Source organism: Pteronotus mesoamericanus, unplaced genomic scaffold (assembly GCF_021234165.1).
Source record: "Pteronotus mesoamericanus isolate MK-2021 breed Mesoamerican mustached bat unplaced genomic scaffold, CSHL_Meso_final contig_169, whole genome shotgun sequence".
Lineage (NCBI taxonomy): Eukaryota > Metazoa > Chordata > Mammalia > Chiroptera > Mormoopidae > Pteronotus > Pteronotus mesoamericanus.
In genome coordinates this window covers 17,222,276-17,244,030 of record NW_026555068.1, presented here as the reverse complement: position 1 = coordinate 17,244,030, position 21,755 = coordinate 17,222,276, and positions in this window count along the sequence as shown.

Sequence of the window (21,755 nt, the reverse complement as noted above, 5' to 3'; positions counted from 1 at the left end):
ATTCTAATTTCCTAGAAACATGCCTGACACGTATTTGGTGTTAAATAATTTGTAAGATCAATATAGTATAAGACATAATAATGTTGGTTTTCCTTACGGCAAGCGGTGGGAATTTGTTAGATTAATAGCTCATGCCCATGAAAATCTTTCCTACAGCCTTCACCTGTTATGATTTACATGTCAATAGGATGCACAATCATCATAGTTACCTCTGTAAACAATAGATTTGGAACAATGTTACTTACGTATGTAAAAAGGCAGAAGCAGGTACATGTAGACTGCATTGAGATATATGTTGATTAAGGCATAAACAATATTGAAAAAAACACTATTCTCTCAGTACACCCACTTAAAAAATTTTAGGGAAAAATCTTGTTAGAACTTTCAGAAGGTAGTGGAGATTGTGAAGAATGTAGTAATAAAAAGAAGAGTTGAAATGGAAACCTCCTTAGTTTCATAACAGTTCCTTATAAATTCATTGAATTTTCAATAACATGTGGGATGATTTGAAAGAGGAATCGGTTCCTAGAAATAAATTTAAATACTGCAGTAAAAGACCCTTTGGAAACTCACATGGCTTGCCACTCTGATCTAAATTCCCAGTCAGGTCTAGATTCTATCAAATGAAGATTCTTACTTTAAAAGGAAAGAGAAATTTGATCACTGCTGGGAGTAGGTAAAGTCAATTGCTCAATGAATAGGAAAAAGACAAAGTTTCAGAAAGAAAGTGAGAGTATCAAAGTTGGCTCTTTCAATGTGCTTCTTGACAGATGCGCCATCTCTGAGCTTCTTTTCTTGAGGTAGGTAAGGAAGCGAGTCTTTAACAAAGCGGGGCTCTCAGGTGCCTCCTGGTATGGGAGGCAGCGTCTCTGGTTGCAGCTGGTTAGTTTTAAAAGCCATAGTTCCTGTAGTTTGAGCTCTTGTGGTTTTCAGGGAAAAGTTTGAGGAAAGCTAATATACTTATTTTCAGAACCCAAAGAGGAAGATGTCATTAAAATGTGTCCAGTACATCTTTTATTAAAATTGAAATATAATGCTAAATATCTCTGGAGCAAGTAGCTTCATAGCCTGAGCTATTATGTTGTAATGTAGGTACGTTATTCTTAATTTATTATAATATTTTCTCCATTATCATAGTGGATTTGTTTCAATTCAAGTAAGTATTATATTGATTTAAGCTTTGATTTGCTTTGGAAATAAAACTATTCAGATCAGCTCTGTGACCATGTCCTCTGCAGGCAGGGGGTGAATGACAAATATGGCTCAGGTTCTCCTAAGAAGCTCAGTACTTGCTGTCCTAGGTATGGAATGGGAGGGGGGGAGGGCCCTGGATGTAATTCTCATAAAACAAAACAAAATAAAACACAAAACAAAATAAAACACAAAACAAAACAATAAGGTAAAGCTGAGAAGTTGCCAAGCAAACAACAGTTGGAATTGTTGTTTCAGCTGGAGAACAGATAATTCATGCCTTCCACATAACAACGGTAAAAACGACACTATGTCTGTATAAGCACTTTAAATTGTGGAAGCGCTTCCACGTGTATTGCACAGTTGACCGTCGCGGCACTGTTGTGGCACTGGCAGGCCAGGGTTGGCTTTTATTAACCCCGTTTTGGACACAGTAAAACTGGGTACTTTAGGGCTGCCAGAGCAAATGACCATAAACTTAGTGGCTTAAAATGACAAAATTTTATTCTCTAGGGTTCTGGGAGCTAGAAGCCTGAAATCAAGGTGTCATCAGGGCTGGGTTCCTTCTGGCGGCTCTAGGGGAGAATCCATTTTTGCCCCTTCCAGCTTCCGGCCACCGGCTGTTCTTGGCTTGTGGCCACACGCCCTTCTTCCCTGCTTCCCTGTGGTCACATTGCCTCCTCCTCTTCTGTCTGTGTCTTCTCTTGCTGTAATTTCAAATCTTTCTCTATTTTTCTCTTATAAGGACAGTTGTTGTTGGATTTACGGCCCCCACCCAGATAATTCAGGATGATCTCTTCATCTCAAGGGTTTTAAGTATACCCGTGTGCATACAAGCTAAGCATGTTTGAAACTGTTCCATGTATGTTAAAGAGAAATGAAATGGTCTCATCGGAGGAAAATGCAGAGCACAAAGGTGAGCTCACAAGAAATTAAAAGTGAGTTTGGAGTGAATGGGCCAAGTGGTTTTATATATATGAAATTCATAAGGTTAAACAAAACTAATCACACTTTTTAATTACAGGTCTCTCAAAGTCTGCCATATGTTTCAATGCATTTTGAATTTCCAAAGCAAATACAGTGTTTTCCAAGATTATTTGGAGGAGGGGATTCCTTCTCAGTGAACTTCAGGGACTAATGAGATTCAGAACGTAGTTTGGGAAACGGTGCTAAACTGAAAGCGACAGCTCGATTTCTGTGAATCACCTGGGAGGACAGTGACATGAATGGCTATTATTTACCGAGTGCTTACTACGCATTATGGGCTGTGTTAGGTGCTTCAGGTGCCTTAGCTCACAGAATCTTTACACCACACCTAGGCGATAGGTTCTATTGTAATTATTTTATAGCGGAGGAAACTGAGGCAAAGAGAGGTCAGGCAACTCTTCCAGGTTCACACAGCTGGCATCTAACCAGGGAGGCCTGTTGCTGTCATAATCACCACGTTATTAAATATTAAAATATCCTCACGGAGCAGTTCTAGGGCAAACGAGTGATTAAACGTATATGCAACTCAGAGCCAAAGATGCTGGAAAGCAGCAGCCTGGGCTCCTTTGGCCTGTATTTGGCATCAGGGGAGTGAGGCTGGCGGTCCAATCAGTCCATCATCATTTCTGTCTGTCATTCAGGGCTCTGAGATGAAACAAAGCCAGTGTTCTGAAGGAGAAAAAGAAATATGTTGCTCTGTTCTTAAGACTTATGTCAAAAATGTTTCAGTCCTCAGGTAATTTACTAGGGCTGGTTCGATCCCTATTTACAATACTTCAAAGGTCCAGTAAAAATGAAAGGGATGCAAATGGAATTTGGTTTTGCGGAGAGACATCTGGATTCTTCTCTCGGATCTGGCCTTGCTGACAGGAAACGTCCTCTGACAATCTCATGGCTATGCTGAGCGGGGAAGATACGTCTTTTGTTTTCTCTTAAAAGAAAATTCCGAATGGTTTTCTTAAATATTCCCCATCAAATTCTCTCTGGTGCACCTAAAGCTCTTCTCCACAGTTAACTATTACTGCCATTGCTCAACATTTTAGGAGTGCACGCTGAATTATTTAACAATGAAGAAGAGATTATTAGGTGGAACAAGGCCATAGGTCATATTTCACAGGATGGCCTCAAGCTCATGGGATTCAATCAGTTTTTGTTAGTAAAGTGCTTCGTATAGTCCCTGCCACATATGAGTGCTCGCCAACGAATGAAATAAAAATAAAACCGAGGGAGGGCTTGCCTTCTGTGGGTCAGTTCTAGGGACTTCTGAGAAAGGAAGTCAGCTGATGCTGTAAGAGGGAGTCTTTGTCATATGTAACGATTTCTAACTTTTTAAGACTTGGAAGTTTGGCACCGTGACAAACGCTCCTGAAGGCTGGCTTCCGTAGAGAAGGAAGAAGGGCCCTGGTATTTCCAAGGAGCCTCAGGAAGTTTAGAGAGATATTATTATCATTGATTTTCACACAAAGAAATTGAGTCTCCAAGAAATCAAGTGTCTTGCTCAAGGTCAGGCAGAGTGAGAGTTCACACCCATGTCTCTCTCACTCCCACGCCATGAGTTTCCACTGTACTACTCAAGGTGAACAGGCATGGCTGATACATCTTCTCATTAGAATAAGGATGTGTTGACTTATTTCTTTTTACTTGGTTGATTTTATAAATTTTATTCCTCCGGAGACAATAATTCTTGCTGCACGATTTAAATGGACAGGATTTCCCTTGCTTGAACCAAGGTCTTCCATAGTGGTGGCAACATGCCAATTAGGTATGAGAACTCTTGTACTTTGGGATGATGGAAATTTATTTATACCTTCTTTTTAAAAAACATATAATTGATGGAAACTGTGCAATAATTAAAAAATTTGGCAAACATTTTTTTGAAAGCAGACTTTTATGTGAGGAGCTGTATGGGGCTTGGGGAATATAAAAAAATCAGGAAGACTTGTATCTGGTAATGAGCTGACAATGTAGTGTGACCACGATATAATCATGCAACTGTTGTAGTTCTCAGAGGCAGTAAGTAATGCAAAAGAAAACAGAAACTACTTATTATTCAACCACTAAGCTAACTTGTTCTACCAGGAATTAATCTTCTATAACAAAACATTATATGTACGTATGTAAATGTACAAAAACAAATGTATGCATATGTATTTTAAATCACTTTTCTCTTACATTATGTCAAGGCCTGGCCATATCAAGGAGGAAAAGACTGGTCCAAATTATATTGGATGTGAGATCAAAAGGCTGATAAAAAGACAAGCCCTGGCCAGGTGGCTCAGTTGGTTAGAGAGCAGTCCCCAAACACCAGGGTTCAAGTTCCATCCCTGGTCAGGGCACATACAAGAATCAAACAGTGAACGCATACATAAGTGGAACAGCAAATTGATGTTTCTCTGTTTATCTCTCTTTTCCTTCCTCTCTCTTGAAAATCAATAAATAAAAGTTTTTAAGAATATAGACAAAATAAATTGGATCAAACCAAGAGTATTTTGCTAAGACAATAACTACTAGTTACAACTTGTGGGATAAATATCTGGGTCAGACACCATAGGTTTTCATAGAGAAATCTCATTTGTTTACTTAGTATGGGGTACTTTTCTGCTTAGTTAACAACCCAATTACATCTTTCACATGGTATCTGCGATGAACTAATACAAGGACCAGGTTCTGTTAAAAGTTAGTCTTCACTAAACAATAGTCATGAAACACTTACCCAGCATAAGCATCTCTCTATACCCCTTTCCCTTCATCCACTGACAGTATATTTGGGACATTTGTCATTAACAATGGCATGTGTCTCGTAATATTTTCTTAAGATATATATCTTAGGGATCCAGACGTAAAACGTCATAAAAACCTCACATTTTGATTCTTGTCTAAACTCCATATCTTCAGAGCATGCTACATACATTCCAATTTTATAGCTGATATGAAAAAGTATCTTGAAATCAGTTTTAAAATTAAACAGATTATGCCTAGAGACCTTTAACCTAAATGTGCTTTAGAATAACCTAGTAAAGAACAGGATTACAGTAATAGGAACCACAAAATCATTACCTAATCTTATATTTTCTCAAGTGTTCTTACTTTCCCCACTACTCCATAAAACATTATTTTTCTTCTTCAGTTCTTTGAGTCTATTTTTGCTTTAGCATAATGGATAACTTTTATTTTTAGCCATCGCCAGAACGTACACCTTATTTTTCAAGATAAGTGGTTAAGCGATGAGTGCCTTTGGGTTGCTTTTTTAGAAAATGCATTGAGGATGAATGTGTGGAACAACCTGCGTCTTTTGTGCCTGTTATTTGTCACTGAGGGCAAATGGATCTGCCTCGCCCTGAGGCCCCTGCCAGGCAAGTTTGCCTTCCCTTTTCCCATCCCCAAGACAAATTAAGAATGCTGAAACCTCTCACTCATAACAAAACAGTGATGGAGCAGGTAACAAGACCTCACATTAATCAGGTCTTTCAAAGAAGAGGCCCCAACCTGCACCCTTTGTCTAGCCTGCTGGTAGGTGGGTTTTCCGAGCATTCTTTGCTCCGGCAGCACATTCTCCTTGGAAATGTTTCACTTTTCAGACAGCCTCTGTGTTGATCAAAAAACCCAGAGAGCCTCTACAGAAATCTGAACTTCTAATGATCTTCTTTTATATTTTCTTACAATGGACAATGGTTCTCTCAAACTAAGGGCATCAGGACACAAAGAGAGGCAACAATGCAGAAGTGGGGGTGGGGTTGGAGCTGCCACTATCACAACATGTGCTGTATCATCTCAGTGGAAAAAAACACTCTGTTTTCTGTAGCCAAATTGTTGCTGTCTCATGTTGAAAATATTCAAGGCCCCTGCAAATCAATGCTGAGATGAGGACAGGTAAGAGTAGATGAACAATTTTCTTCTCAGGTAGAAACATTACTGTCACTTAAATGGTATAATAGACCAGTCATCTTGTGTTTTCCTAGTCCCTTTTATTCCCAACACAACAATAGAAAACCTGCTCACTGGTAGTTCCTTTAAGTTTCCTCCAAGCGTGCTTGACTTTTGGCAGGCTATGTGAATTGAAGCAAGCTGCCAGTGTCTGTACTATTGTGTTGAATCAAGCGCGCCCTCTTCTGATCAATCAAAATATTACAACTGGTAGAGGATTCACGGGATTACTGAAATCAAGAAAGTTGGGTGTTTCACAAAATATCATTATACAAAAAAATTGCAAATAAATGGATGCATTAAATTTCATAGAATCAGAACTAAGTACAATTTTTTGAGTTAACTTGTATTAATAATTTAGAAATTGCCAATTTTTTTCCAGAAAAATTGAAACCACTTCATCTTTGCTCTCAAGGTTTTTGTGAAAAAAAAAACAAACAAAACATTTTAATAAGAAGAAGTTATTACTATAAACCTGGGGTTGGAAAACTTGTGCTTAATGATCCAGGTAGTAAATATTTTACGTTTTGCTGGTCATTATGTCTCTTTTAGCACCTACTCAATCCTGCCACACAGAAGCTGTTCACAGACAATATGTGAATGAATGGGCATATCTGTCTTCCAATAAAATGAGAGGTGGGTGTACGTGTCCAGAAAGAGGTTTGTACATGAATATTAATAGGGCTCTCTTTGTGATAGCTTAAAATTGGAAATAACCACAATTTCCATTAATTGTTGAACGGATAGAAAATAGAAGTATATGCATTCAATGAAAAGGAATGAGCTGCTGACACAGGCAGCAATATGTATGCATCTTAAAATGAGTATATTAAGTGAATGAAGCCAAGCAAAAAGTGTATACGCTGCATAATTCCATTTATAAAATTTATCAAAAATGCAGATGAATCTATCATTGTAGAAAGGCAGGGAGAGGTGCAGAGGAATTACAGCGTAAGCGCTCAGCAAATTTAGGTACTATTTTTTATTGCTGCTTTTGTTATTATTATTAGACTCCCCTCACCCAACAGAAAAGTAATGAAAGGGTGCGAGCCACTGAGCTTAAATTAAAAATGACTGAGAAAACCCTGATATCTATTTTTAGTGATTAGATCATATTTCTGTTATTATGTGGAGCAGGTATTGAAATTACAGCCGAGTTACAGACAAGAGAAGCATTTAAAAAAAAAATTTTTGCAACCCAGAGTATCTTTGAAGTATCCTACACTTCAGCCACACAGTCTCCCTTCACACCCCCAACCCACACAAGCTATGGCTAAACCCTATTTTGCACTTTCTTGTGTCTGATCAATTGCCTTTTCATGTTGAGGACCAAAAATCATAGCTCCATATTTTGAATGTTAGTTTCTGAGTCTGCGGAAAACCAGAAGTGAGACTAAAATGCAGGCGACGATAGAAACCACTGCCACGCCGTTTCATGAGCCCTTCTTGGCTTTGGGTCCTGTCTTTCTCGCCGAGCACAGTGGACCCCCAAAGCAATTGTGTACACCTATTCACTGGTTAACGCAAGTGTACATGGTGTGTGGTCTGTCTTCAGTGATACCTCTTTATATTTGACAAATTTTGGGCAAGGTGAGAGACAAAGATTCCAGGGTCTGAAAGAGCTTTGCCGCAGTTTTCATTGGGAAGTTGCACCATTTCCTTCAGGGCTGAGTTTTGGGACATGCAGGGCTCGTGGGGGCCAGAGATGTTTGCAATCATGAGATAATCCTGCACAACCAAGAACTGTCTCACCAAAGGCTAACAGCACTACTGCGAGGAAACCCTGAGTCCTAGGCAATTTTATTACACAGTAAAGAAAAGGGAGGCCCCAGGGATGTTGCAGTAAAGGATCCTAATGCTTCCTTAAGTGTATTCTCCTATAAATGGAGGTTGGAACTCATAGTTTATATCCCATTTTAACTTTCTTGCAGTGTGCATAGGAACACTTATCCACTTTAGAGATGACCCTACCACATGCCATTGATTTGAGTACACCACCCTAAATGCTTCAATACTGGGAACAGTAGGAAAAGAAGCTAAACCATTCCATTACAAAGGTTAATGAATGGTAAAAGGTCAAAAGGGAAGTGAAGTCAGAGACAAAGTTAGAGCCTGGCTTCCTGCTTGTCACTTCAGCCATTGTTCTAACACTGAATTGGGATGTCAACAATTTCTTTAAAATGACCATATAAATAATATAAATTAGGAAGAATGCATACTTCTCCTTAAAAACACTGAGAAATATGCATTTACTTTATATTTTATTGACTTTATTTCTGTTTTTATGAGAGATTAAGAATATGATCTCTGAAGGTTGACCTTCTGACTCAAATTGCAATTCTGCCACTTCCATGCTGTTGATGTTAAAGACCTAGTTTCTTCATCTGTAAAAAAGAGGAAGCTTAGGGTTGTTTGGGGAACTACATAAAATAATATAGACCTCCACAGACAAGTTATACCTAGAGAAATTGAAGCAGTAATCAAAAAAACTCCCAAGAAACAAAAGCCCTGAACCGGATGGCTTCACAGGTGAATTTTACCAAACATTCTGAGAAGAATTAACATCTCTCCTTTTCAAACTTTCAAAAAATTCAAGAAGAGGAAAGGCTCCCAAACTCATTTCATGAGGCCAGCATTATCCTAATTCCAAAACCAGATGAAGACACTATAAACAAAATTATAGGCCAATATCCTTGATGAACATAGAAGCTAAAATCCTCAACAAAATATTAGCAAACTGAATAAAGCAATGCATCAAAAAGGTCATATATCATGATCAAGGGGGTTTATTCTGGTAGTGCAAGAATATTCACAATATTCACAAATCAATCAATGTGGTTTACCACAAAAACAAAATGAAGGACAAAAACCACTTGATCATATCAATAGTTAGAGAAAAAGCATTTGATGAAATCCAGCCCCTTTTATGATAAAAACTCTCAGTGAAGTGGAAATAGAGGGAACATACCTAAACATAATAAAGGTCATATATGCCAAACCCACTGCCAGCATCATATTCAAGGGGAAACACTACAAGCGTTCAAGAGAGAGATGTCTGCTTTCACCTCTATTATTCAACATAGTACTGGAAGTCCTAGCCACAACAATCAGACAAGAAGAAGAAATAAAGGCATCCAGATTGGAAAGGAAGAAGTAAAACTGTCATTATTTGCAGATGACATGATACTGTACACAGAGAACCTCAAGGATTCCACCAAGAAACTACTAGAACTGATAAATAATTCAGTAAAGCAGCAGGATAGGAGATTAATATCCAGAAATCAGTTGTATTTTTATACGCCAATAACAAACTAACAGAAAGGGAAATTGAGAAAACAATCCCATTCACAGTTGCTACAAAAAGAATAAAATACCTAGGACTAAACCTAACCAAGGATGTAAAAGACCTGTACTCAGAAAATTATAAGACACTAGAGAAAGAAATTGAAGAAGATACAAATAAGGGGAGAAACATACTGTGTTCGTGGATAAGAAGAGTTAGCATAATTAAAATGTCCATACTACCCAATTCTTGTCAGGATCCCAATGAAGTATTTCACAGAATTAGAACAAATAGTTCAAAAATTTACATGGAACCACAAAAGGCCCCACATAGCAACAGTGATCCTGGGAAAGAAGAACAAAATTGGAGGAATCATGCTACCTAATATGAAGCTATACTGTAAGTCCATGGTAATCAAAACAGCATGGTATTGGTATAAAAAACAGATACATAGATCAATGGAACAGAATAGAAAGCCCAGAAATAAACTCGCACCTGTACAGTCAATTAATATTCAACAGAAGAAGCAAGCACATGCAAAGGACTAAAGGTAATTTATTCAGTAAATGGTAAAATGAAACTAGGCCATCTTCTTACACCACACAAAATAATAAATTCAAAATGGGTTGAAGACTTAAATGTTAGACCTGAAACCATAAAAATCCTAGAAGAAAACATAGGCAGCGTCATTTAAGACATTGCTCATGGTAATATTTTATCAGATATATCTCCCCAGGCAAGGGAAGCAAAAGAAAATATTAACAAATGGGACTACATCAAACTAAAAAGTTTCAGCACAGCAAAGGAAAACATCAACAAAGTAAAAAGACAACCCACAGAATGGGAAAACATACTTGCCAATACATCTGCTAAGGGATTAATATCCAAAACTTATAGAGAACTTTCAAAACTCAACACCCAAAAAACAAACAACCCAATTAAAAAATGGGCAAAGGGCCTGAACAGACACTTCTCCAAAGGGGACATACAGATGGCCAATAGACATATGAGAAGATGCTTAATGTCACTAATCATCAGAGAAATGCAAATTGAAACCACAGTGAGATATCATCTCACACCTGTCAGGATGGCTGTCATCAATAAACCAGCAAACAAGTGCTGTTGAGACTGTGGAGAAAGGGGAAGCCTTTTGCACTGTTGGTGGGCATGCAGATTGGTGCAGCCACTGCGGAAAGCAGTCTGGAGCTACCTCAAAAAATTAAAAATGGACCTGCCTTTTGACCTAGTGGATCCCACATCTGGGAATATATCTGAAGAGCCCAAATTTAAAAGAACATAAGCACCCCTATGTTCATTGCAGCATTATTTACAATCACCAAGATACAGAAGCAGCCCAAGTGTCCATCAGTAGTTGAGTGGATAAAACAACTATGGGACATTTGCACCATGGAATACTACTTGGCCATTAAAAAAAATAAGTAAAATTTTAGCCTTTGCAACAGTATGGATGAACCTGGAAAACATTATACTTAGTGAAAGAAGTCAGTCAGAGAAAGACAAGTATCATACGATTTCACTTGTATGTGGAGTCTAATGCACAAACTGAACTAACACGCAAAATAGAGACAGACTCAGAGAGAGAGAGAGCAGGTTGACAGCTAAGGGTCGGGGGGGGGCGGGGGGGGGGGGAGGGACTGAGAAAAAAGGAAAAAGGGCTCCTGGACATGGACAACAGGGTGGTGATTGTGGGGAGGGAGGTGGGTATAAGGGGACTAAGTGGTATGGGAAAAAATACAATATAAAAAATTTAAAAAATGCAATAAACAGCAAGGTACCTTCTAAAAAAATAAATAAAATGTATGTACCTCGAAAAAAAAAAATCAAATTCTTGCCAGTGCCTAGAACATGGTGTGACTCTCCCAAACTGAGTATTTTTGTGTACTTTCCCTACAGGTGCGTTGAGATTCTAATTAATAGATTACAGCAAAATGATACACTGTAAGATTAAAAATTAAAATTAAAAGAGTGATAAGAATTCTACAGTTGCCTTTGAAAATTACATGCTTAGAAGTGCAGTCATTTTTTTCGTCTTCTGAACCTGGGGCACCTGGCCTGTCGCAGGGCCGCCAGGAGAAACGACCAGGACACCAATGCCGGGTGCACCCCGCACACTCACGTGGTGTCGCAGGCGCGCGGTACAGCCGCTGAGGCTTGGGGGTGGGCACCTTCTTAATCATTCAGCGGCTCTCCATGCTTCTAAAAGTTTGCTTTCTTTCACTTTCACCTACTGCATACATTTGCTTTTAAACGTTTAATTTCCCTGTCTCCCTGAAAGATTGAGGATGTCTTCTCAAGTTTGACAGGCTTCTAATGTAAACAAGAACTAATGATCGCCATTTCTCTTATGTATCTATTAAGATACTTAACTGTAAATCCCAAATGAAACTAAAAAACAAAACAAAACAAGTTCTTGATTTATCCACTAGGGGGAGGCGTGGCTCTTCCATTAAATGCGGATTTTCACTTAAAAAAGTGAAATTTAGATTTTACTTCTCCTTCTGAGAAGCTGAATGATTCAGCCCTGGTGGTAAGACTCTGCTTAAAGTCCTGGTTATATCTTGACTCTTTGAGACGGGCAATGCAGAATTCACTCATGGAGAAAAGACGTGTTTATATGTGAACAGCGTTTGTTTCCTTTTTTTCTTTATCCTTCATGGGCTATTCAAGCATGACTCTCACATAAAATACTGTTTTTCACAGAAATGTCACACCAGTCTAAAGACTATATCTGAGGACTACCTTCTGTCTCTTTACAGAGATGACTTACTGAAGGGTTTTTCCGAATCACATAACCATGCTTCTTCTTAGTGTTGCTGTCTTCACCATTTTGATGGCATTCTTCACAGTCGATGTGACATTGACGTGAATGTGTCTGATGTTTTTCAAGTAGATTTTTTTTTAAACAAGGAAGGGAACTTTAAATGGCCGATTTGTATTTGAATTTCATAATGCTTCCAGGTAACTAGCATTTAATTTTATTACTTTATTGACACATACGATAATAGAAATTGATGGAATAATGGAAGCACATTAACTGGTAAGAGTTGGCAGAGGTTTAGAATCCACGTCGGTTAGGAAATCCAGTCTTGTTCAAAGCACAGTGATGGCTATTTATCTCATACACAAGAAATTTAAAATTAGATTGAATGATGGTGCAGCCACTTTGTAAAACAGTTTTTAAAAATGTGAAACCTAAGTATACCATATGACCCAGCATTCACTCCTTGTTATCTTAGCCAAGAGAAATGAAATCATATATCCACAAAGACTTGCATGTAAATGCCCCAAAGCAGCATGAATTCATACTAACTGAAAATGGAAACAATGCAAATGTCCACCATCGGGTGAATAAACAAAAAATCACATATTCATAGAAAGGAGTACGATTGGACAACCAAAAGGAATGGCAGTCCTGAGGCAGCCTGCCGCATGGATGAAGGTCGAAAAGATTTTGTTAAGTGGGAGATGCCAGACACAAAAAAGATCATATACTCTATAATTCCATTTAATGGAATAGTCAAGAAAAGGTAAATTTATAGTGACAGGAAGTAGATTAATGGTTGTCTGCAGCTGGAGCGGGAGTAAGGCACGCTGCCCAACAGGCAGGGGGTTTGCCCCGACGGAGGGAAGTGTTTTAAAAGGGGGTTGTGGTGATGGGCGCCCCGCACGGTACATTTACTAGGTCATTGAATTGTGTACTTAGAATTTACTGTACTATACAGCTGTTACAAATTAGTAGAATAAATCTGAAGATCAAATGTTCTTATGAAAATCTGAAGCATTCTTCCTGAGACAGGAAATCAAGCTGATTAGATGCTCTGGCTTCCAGGCCACGCCAGCACCCTGTCGTAAAGTTTCAGAAAAGAGGAGAAATACATGACTTTCATTTCTACCACTCTGAAAAACACAGCCCAGCTCTCCTGAATCAAAGCGCTGGAATTCAAGCTACGAGGCTTATGTTGGCCTGTGACCTCTGAAGCGTTCCTCTGACTCACACACAATCTCCTGCTCACAGGGTGTGACCAGACTCTGTTAGGTCCATTCCTTTCTCTTAAGAAACATGGACACTGTGTTGTTTGCGTATTTTGTGCAATGCAATGCTATTCGTGGGAAGTGAAGTGAATGCGAAGACAAAAAATTTCCTGGTTAACTTCTGACCAACAATACACCTTGCCTATCTTTCTTGGTGTGCCTTTGGGACCTTTCTTTGCCGTTGTCTGGCCAGAAAAAAATGGGTTATTTTTCTCTAACATCAGTGGTGCTGTATTTCTGACATGGGTTAGGTCTAAAGATCACTTAAGGTAGAAATCTTAAGGCAAATACATGAAATGGAAGAATATTCACATACATATCAATCAACTTCACCTATAGAATTAAACCTTTTCTTATTTCTCTCTCCCAAATCATTAATAATGCTACATCTTTGAGCCACTGAAAATGCTTAAATTCATTTTACAAAGCTTACCCATGGCTTGCTTAGGTATACAGGGAAATGATGATATGCTTGCTTATGTACTGCATTTGTCTGTCTGTCTTGGAGGGCAAATACCTCTTTCTCATGCCTTTGGGAAATTATACTGGTGGAGTCACCTTGTGAATGTTCTTGGATTCACCTCTTTTCCTTCCTTCCCTTGGCTAGGTTTTTACTGGCTTCAGCAAGAGGAAAAATCACTGCTCACAGTGATAACCAGCAGAACTCTGCTTCCATCTTTCATCCCCTTTTCAAAATCAACCACATGTCTCTGATGGGGGATCCATAGCTAACTTCAGTGACAGGGTCAAACTTAGTTCTTCCCACTTCGATGTGGGGAGGACCAAAGTCACATTTTCTATCAATTAAGAGCAGAGATGCTATCTTTTCGATCTTGAATACACTCCAGCTCCATCTGTGAGAAATTTTCATTTGTTCCAAAAAATAAGCCTCTGGAAGAAAATTATAGGTGAGATTTTTTTTTAATGACTCAAATTGGATAACGGTTCCATTAAGTGACAATGGTATCTCAGTCCCCTTCAAGTGGGCACCTTGGGACCTCACACAGTTTTCCTAATCGCCATCAGCTGCCCAGTTCTATTTTCCTGACTCTCATCTATGGCCTGAAACCTCTTGCTTTTCAAAAATGATTTTAGTTTTGGGAAAAGCCAGAAGTCATAGGATGCCAAATCTGGGCTGTAGGGGGGCTGAGTCACCTGGGTGATTTGATGTTTCACCAAAAAACTCTGTACAAGACGTGATGCATGAGCAGGTACATTGTGGTGATGAAGCTGCCAATCACCAGTTGCTCATAGCTGAGGCCTTCTGATCATCCAAATAGTTTCTGCAGAGGAATGTTCAAGCTTAATGCAAAATTTGATACAGATTCATTGCTCTACTCCATCATTTTGAATGCAATGGTCACGCAGTACATATGCTCACTCAACAGCGTCTACCACCCCCACTGACTAGTACAGTGAAGTCATCATTGTTTACACATGTGCATTCCAGTCCACTCTCCTTGGCTGCCAGGTTACATGGATATCACACATACCATTCTTGTTATATTAACAATGGTTTTGCTTTTCCCAGGAAGACCTTGTATTTCTTGTATGCCTGAGTTGTGGCTGCAATCCTACCCATTGCAGTAGAACACGGATGGGTCAAAGAGGCAGATGGCAGAGGGTGGAGGCAGAATGTGCATGGAGAGAAAAACAGGGATAGGGTGGATGTCACCCGGTCTTTTTGACTCCACAGCCAGTGGCCTGGCTCTTCCCCGAGTTACGTGCTTTTCAAATCCTCTTGGAGCCTGTTGGGTGTGGTGAGGGTGGGGGGATGAGCGGGGAGGCGCCCTGGAATCTGGCAGCTGCTCTCTGCTCTGAGTTTCGAAAGCAGCTCCAACTGCTACCAAGAATCCTTTTTGCTCTTTTTCCCTCATTTTTGTTGTTATAATTAGTAATTATATATCACATGAAGCCAGGGTTACTCCGTGGATCAGATTATCTTTCTCTTGAATGATCTGTTATTGCTCCATGTGATAATATTCTTTATAACATTTCCCCAGCTAAGTTTTCCTCTTTTTCACCATCCTACCTGCTTGCTGTCCATAGAACACCAAAAAATCTTGTTAGGGATCAAATCTCATCCTGTCAATTAGTCCATTCCTTAGCCCAATCTTTCTATTGTTTATTCACTCAGTAAATATTGATGTTTACTAGGTGCCAGGCTCTGGGCTAGGCTCACTGCAGTTCTCGTTTTCAAAGCCATTTAAAAAATGATCTTTGAGCCCTGACCAGTGTGGCTTAGTGGATTAAGCACCAGCTTATGAACCAAAGGTCACTGGTTCAGTTGCAGGTCAGGGCACATGCCTGGGTTGAGGGCCAGGTCTACAGCTGGCGGCGTGCAAGAGGCAGTTGATCGATGTTTCTTTCCCTCTCTTTCTCCCTCCCTTTCTTTCTCTCTAAAAATAAAATAAAAAAAAAATGATCGACTGGGGTATAGAAAATTTAGAATCATTATTTACCTTTTTTTTTTAAAAAAAGTTTTAATTTCTGTTTCTGAGAATGTTGAGAAGGAGCGTCATATGCTAGTACAATAGAACATGTATATAATTTATAAATTATAAAATATATATACATTAAGGGTGTATACTCATATTATTTATTGATAGAGATTTCAATGAAAAATATTTTCAGACCACTGATTTAGTGCATTAGTAAGACCAGCAGGTGGGTTATGAGAAATTTTAGGTCCTCTATCCCCATTGTATTTGTTAACTCTTCCAAATGCATACCAAATAACCAGTAAATATGAGTAAAAATAATATACATAATAATTAAATGCAGCTGCAAGATAAGTCCTCCATCCACCTTACCACCAAATTACTCTTCTGTTTTTACATGCCTTATATATGGGAAACTTTTGGCACTAGGATGTTCTCAGAGTCAATAACGCAAGAAACTAAGCAATTACAGTACCACATGGATAAGGATAAGTATTAGGTGTGTTGGCAGCATGCCAGGGGCCACATTAGGCAGGTCTGAAGGGTTTGGAGAAATTTTCTATGGATGTAGCATCTAACTTCATACTTGAAGGTTTTACAGAAACTTGGTAACGTAGAGCAGCCACTGTGGAAGACAGTTTGGAATTGCCTCAAAAAGCTAAAAATGGAGCTGCCTTTTGACCCAGCAATTCCACTGCTGGGATTATACCCTAAGAATCCCAAAACATCAATTCAAAAAGAACATATGCACCCCAATGTTCATAGCAGCACAACTTTCAATAGCCGTGTGTTGAAAGCATCCTAAGTGCCCTTCGGTAAATGAGTGGATCAACAAACTCTGGTACATTTACACAATGGGATGCTATGCAACAGAAAGAAAGAAAGAGCTCCTACCCTTTGCGACAGCACAAATGAACTAGACAGCATTATGCTAAGTGAAATAAGCCACGGGGCGGAAGACACATACCATATGATCTCACCTATAAGTGGAACCTAATCAACAAAACACACAAGCAAGAAAAATATAACCAGAGACATTGAAAGAAGAAACAAACTGACAGGAACCAGAGGGGAGGAGGGAGGTGGGGAACAGGGAAAAGAAGGGGAAGGGTCAAGTCAAGGAACATGTATAAAGGACCCATGGACAAAGCCTAAGTGGGGAAAGATTGAGGGAGGGAGCTGGAGGTGGGTGGGGCAAGGAAAAGTGGTGGTGGGAAAAGGGAGACCAATGTAGTTGAACAATAAAAAAGAATAGGAATTTGGTAGCACAGAAATAGAGAAAGAGCCTTCTGGGAAGATAGAAGTGCACCAGGAGATTCTAGGATCAAGAGAACGCACATCAATTCGGGGAATTTGAAGTGAAGTGAAAGTCTGTGTTGGGGATGAAGGGGTGAGAGAGGAGGCAGGAGGGCCAGGGTGCGCCAGACCATGAAGAGCCTTGCTAAGAATTCTGACCTCCCCGGAGGCAAAGGGAAGCCGTAGGTACTTTATAAGCAGAGACATGATACAAAGAGGGATGGGCTTTAGAAAGGCATTCTCTAACTGTAGTCCGATGGTGTGACTACATGTCCTGGTTTTCCAGAATAGATCCAATTTTTGCTTATTGTCCCACTGTAAATATGAGTGGTGGCCCCTTTCAAAAACCAAGTTCGATTTTTGATGATAGATTATATGGTTTTCTCAAGAGTAGACTGAGGAGACCAAATAGTGCAAGGATCTTGGATGCAACTGGTTGCAGCATTCTGTGGGAGAGATGGTGTCTTGTATCAAGTTACTGATAGTGAGGACAGAGAATGGTAGAGTCTAGATATTAGTAGTAGCGATATTTAAGAGGTAGACACACAGCAGCTGGTGCTGATTTGGATGTGAGGAGTGAAGAAGAATGACAAGGCCTATGACACCTATGGTTCCCCCTTGGGAACTGTGTAGATGGCAGACCATTTACTGAGACACAAAATACGAGCGGATGATTACATTTCTGTGATGAAAAATAATCACTGAATCTGGGGGCTTGTGGAACTTAAGATGTCTACAGGATGTCTAAGAGATCCGGTAGACATTTTGATATATGGATCTGAAGTTCTGGATAAAATTCTGAGCAGAAATATCTATCTCAGTGTTGTCTGTGTAAATATCGCAACTGGAACGATGAGTGAATGAGATGGCCTGGCATGAATATGTGGAGGAGAAAGGAGTCCAGGGAATGCCGACCCCAGATGGATGAGGAAAGGAGGAGCCACTTGCAGAAGGAACAGTGAGAAAGGGGCAGAGAAATAGGAAATAAGGAGAGTAATGTCTTGGTATCAAGGGAAGGGAATTTTTCAAATGGAGGAGCATGTCAACAGGGTAGAATGCTGCAGAGAATAAGATGACTGAAAATAGCCAGTGGGTCTAACAACAAGGTCACCTTGGCAAGGGCACTGGGGACACATCTAGGACTTGAAAAACTGGGGGTGGAAATTACTCTTTTTCAGAAATCTGAATACTTAGATGTGTTTCCGGTAACTGAAAGTAGGTAGTAGTACATGAATGAATTCCTTCATTTTATTAGCTAATGTGTTCATTTCCCTAGAAAACGTAACATTTGACCCAATTAAGATACATGTGTCCTTAACAAAGCCTGTTAAGGAGGTGAAGGGTAAGAATGTCTGGCTCTAAAGGAGACTGGTGAAAAAAAATCTTTAATAGCTGAGTGGAGGAAGTTTTAAGGTGTCCTTAAAAGTCTTTACATAGCCAATGGCCTGCTTTGTGTGTAGGAATGGCTAGAACTTGCTGTGAAATTTGCTTTTCTTTTTCTTATAGCCTGAATGCAATCAATTACCTGCTGTCATTTGTCCTGCGCTATTATTAGTATCTGCTTTTTATAATTTTCAGTACATGTCAAATGCCCTGACTGTTTACTGATGGGAAGCCAGATGGAAGAAACACGACTACTGGGGTGCAATCCAGTTGAGGGGGCATAAGAGGTTGGCCCTGATATCAGAGAGATCTGCTTTTACACCAAACCTCAGTTTCCCTCTTTGTAAAACGTGGATGTTAATTGGAGCCTCATCATACTGTTGTGAGGATTAAATGACACAGGACGTATGTAGAGCACTACATCACCTGACCCAAATAAAAGTTCACCCCTAGGTAAATTATTGTTTCACTTTTTTTGTGGGTGCAATGTCTCTTCAAAAAGGTTTTGTCTGTATACAGAAGCCATTTCAAGGTCAGGATCAAACTTACCATCAGGGTTGTAAGGATAAAGTTAATAGCATATTCCTCTGCAATATTCATTTGCCTGCTGTATTGAAAAACCAGGGATAATCTTCTTAGTGCCAGTCAACCCCCTCTGCTTCTGCCTTGCATTAGCACAGACTCCGCGGTCCTTTCTCCTGTTTTATGTTGTTAATTTACAGTTGCTGGCATCCCCACATCTTGTGGAGGAATTACGGCCTTTTTCAGGTGTCACTTAAATGTTACAAGGTTTAGCTGAATCTGCCAAAGAAATCCCAAGCCACTGAGCACAAGAGCTCTCTACTTGTGTGATGTTTGGAGCATCCTTAGCCAGAGTTGTTAGCGGGGAGCGGGTATATCCCCTACACTTGACCATGTGGGAAGGTGCTTTGGAGATTCTTAGATATATTTGTTTTAAGAGTATTAGTTTGATGAATTTATGAGACAGCAATTGCAAATGAGCATGGTCATTATAGCTCAGAAAGAGAAGAAAATATACTTTTCTCAGCTGCTAACCAAAGAGAACAAGGAGAGAAAGTACAAATGCACACAGTACACTTTCAGTGTGCCCAAGTATTACACATTTCTGGATTGGCTAAAATGTACTGTACACAGAGACTATGAAAGGATTTCACAAAAATGAAGCATTTGTTCTTCAAGTAGTCACTAGCCTGAGTCTTGCACATCTCATTAATTTATTAATGACTGGAAATTTAGGATGAAGGAAAAACAACGACTCAAGGGATTTGGGGATATTGACAGAGCGTGAACAAAGTGGTGGATGATAGAATCTGAATAATTAATATAGAAAATGAAGGCAGGATAGGATTGAAACTGTTCCAAGAGAACAGAGGGGACAGGGTGACATAGTGGGAATTTGCTATTTCAAAGTCAGTTCGAGGTAACAAGTGACAAGACTTGAGCCTCTAGTCTCGCCCACTTGTCCCATTCTTGTTCATCTGCAGTATTGTTACCGTAACTGCTGCTTTTGGAGATAACTTGGACTAAAGTTAACTTTATAGCATTTGAAAAATGTACCAGGATGCCAGTTCCCCCTCGGGGGAATGAGTCATTTTCCCTTTTATAGTGAGGAGATATCAATCTGTCTTCCTACATAAATTTTTATACTCATTTAACTGTTTTATGATGTGCTTTGGGATCATTTGGATTCAGAGAATACTGTACATGAGTCAGTACTTTGCGATAATATTTTCTAATTTAGATTTTTAAAAACTTTTCTGAATGTAAAAAGAGTGGCTGAGAACCATGCTCTACAGAACTGTGTGTTAAAAAATAATCCACTGCATGCTCAATTGCATAGCAATTCGTAGAATTTTTAATGGCTGGAGTTTGTGGGCTATAGACCGAAAAATGATCAAAGAGCTATTAGAGCTAACCTTTCCTCTATTAATAGTCCTCATAACGGCCCCCGGCCCTAACTGCTTCCCTTGTTCAACTTCAGTCATCCTGAACCCATCACCAAGTCTTCAATAGATTGGCTTGTTCTCTTACTTAAAGTTTTACTGATGAATGTTTTCCCTTATTAGGTGCCTGCTTTTGGAAAGATAGCTGCCAGCAAGGAACACTCATTAACCCAGTTCTACAAGGGGGGAACACTGAAGAAGGGAAACTTCTTACGGATGTAAAGTCATTTTTGGAACGATTAAACCTCTAGAGGAGAAAATGATTTTTCTGTGCATATTCCATGCCTTGTAGAGTCTCTTCCAAACACAGCCATTGACTTCTAAAAATACTATTTAAAAAAAAACAACTGGTAGGCAGAATATTTAAATATTGCCCCAACAGGATGTCCAGCAGCTGACTGAACAATGGCTGAAGTGTGTAATAGGCAAAGTTGGAGCAGCCTCCAAGGAGGTGTTCAGGGTGAACTGAAACTTGTCCTCTGATCTTTTCCTCCCTGAGAGGGAGCCATGAGCAGGAGGGGAGGCCCGGAGGGAGAGACGCGATAGATTCTTCTGTGGAGGTGAGTGGGTGAGGTCATGGAGTAAGGCAGTTTGGGATCTGCTGACTTCTTTATCTGTTCCTGGCGCTTTTCTCTGTACATGCACAGAAAGCCACCTCCTCTGTGAGGTTTTTAGTGAAACAATTTACTTGAAATAATAATAAAAGAGCTTCCCATGCTGTGTGCATTTGAATGAGAGTCCTTTCTCTCCAGGGTCATTCTTTATAATTGACTAGTAACATGGGGATGAAAAGCTCCCAGCTCTCTCTGGGGAAGCTGGATTGATTTCACTCAGGGTCCACCAACTGATTCAGATTGTTTTATGTCTTCATGTAAAATATGACCATGACAGGCTTTGAGAAGGTAATGCATGTAGTGTACGTACAAAAGAGAAAAGCAACTGAAAACACCAAAATAGAAAAATAACAGCAGTCTTACAGGGCAGTGATGAATGCTCCTCCCAAAGGTATTTGAATTCCAACTTTAAAACTGATTCATCACTCAAACTCTAAAATAGCTATGGATTGCCTCCTGTAATATTCAGATAGTGCCATTCTGTCTAGAATGTGGACCCAGGAAGAGCAAGCACTTAACCTGTGGGAATGATGGTTTGGTCCCGGGTATTTGGTGAGTACAAAGTGTTTAATGATGTTCTTGATTCCTGAGGGGATTTACATGAAGGACTATTTTTTAA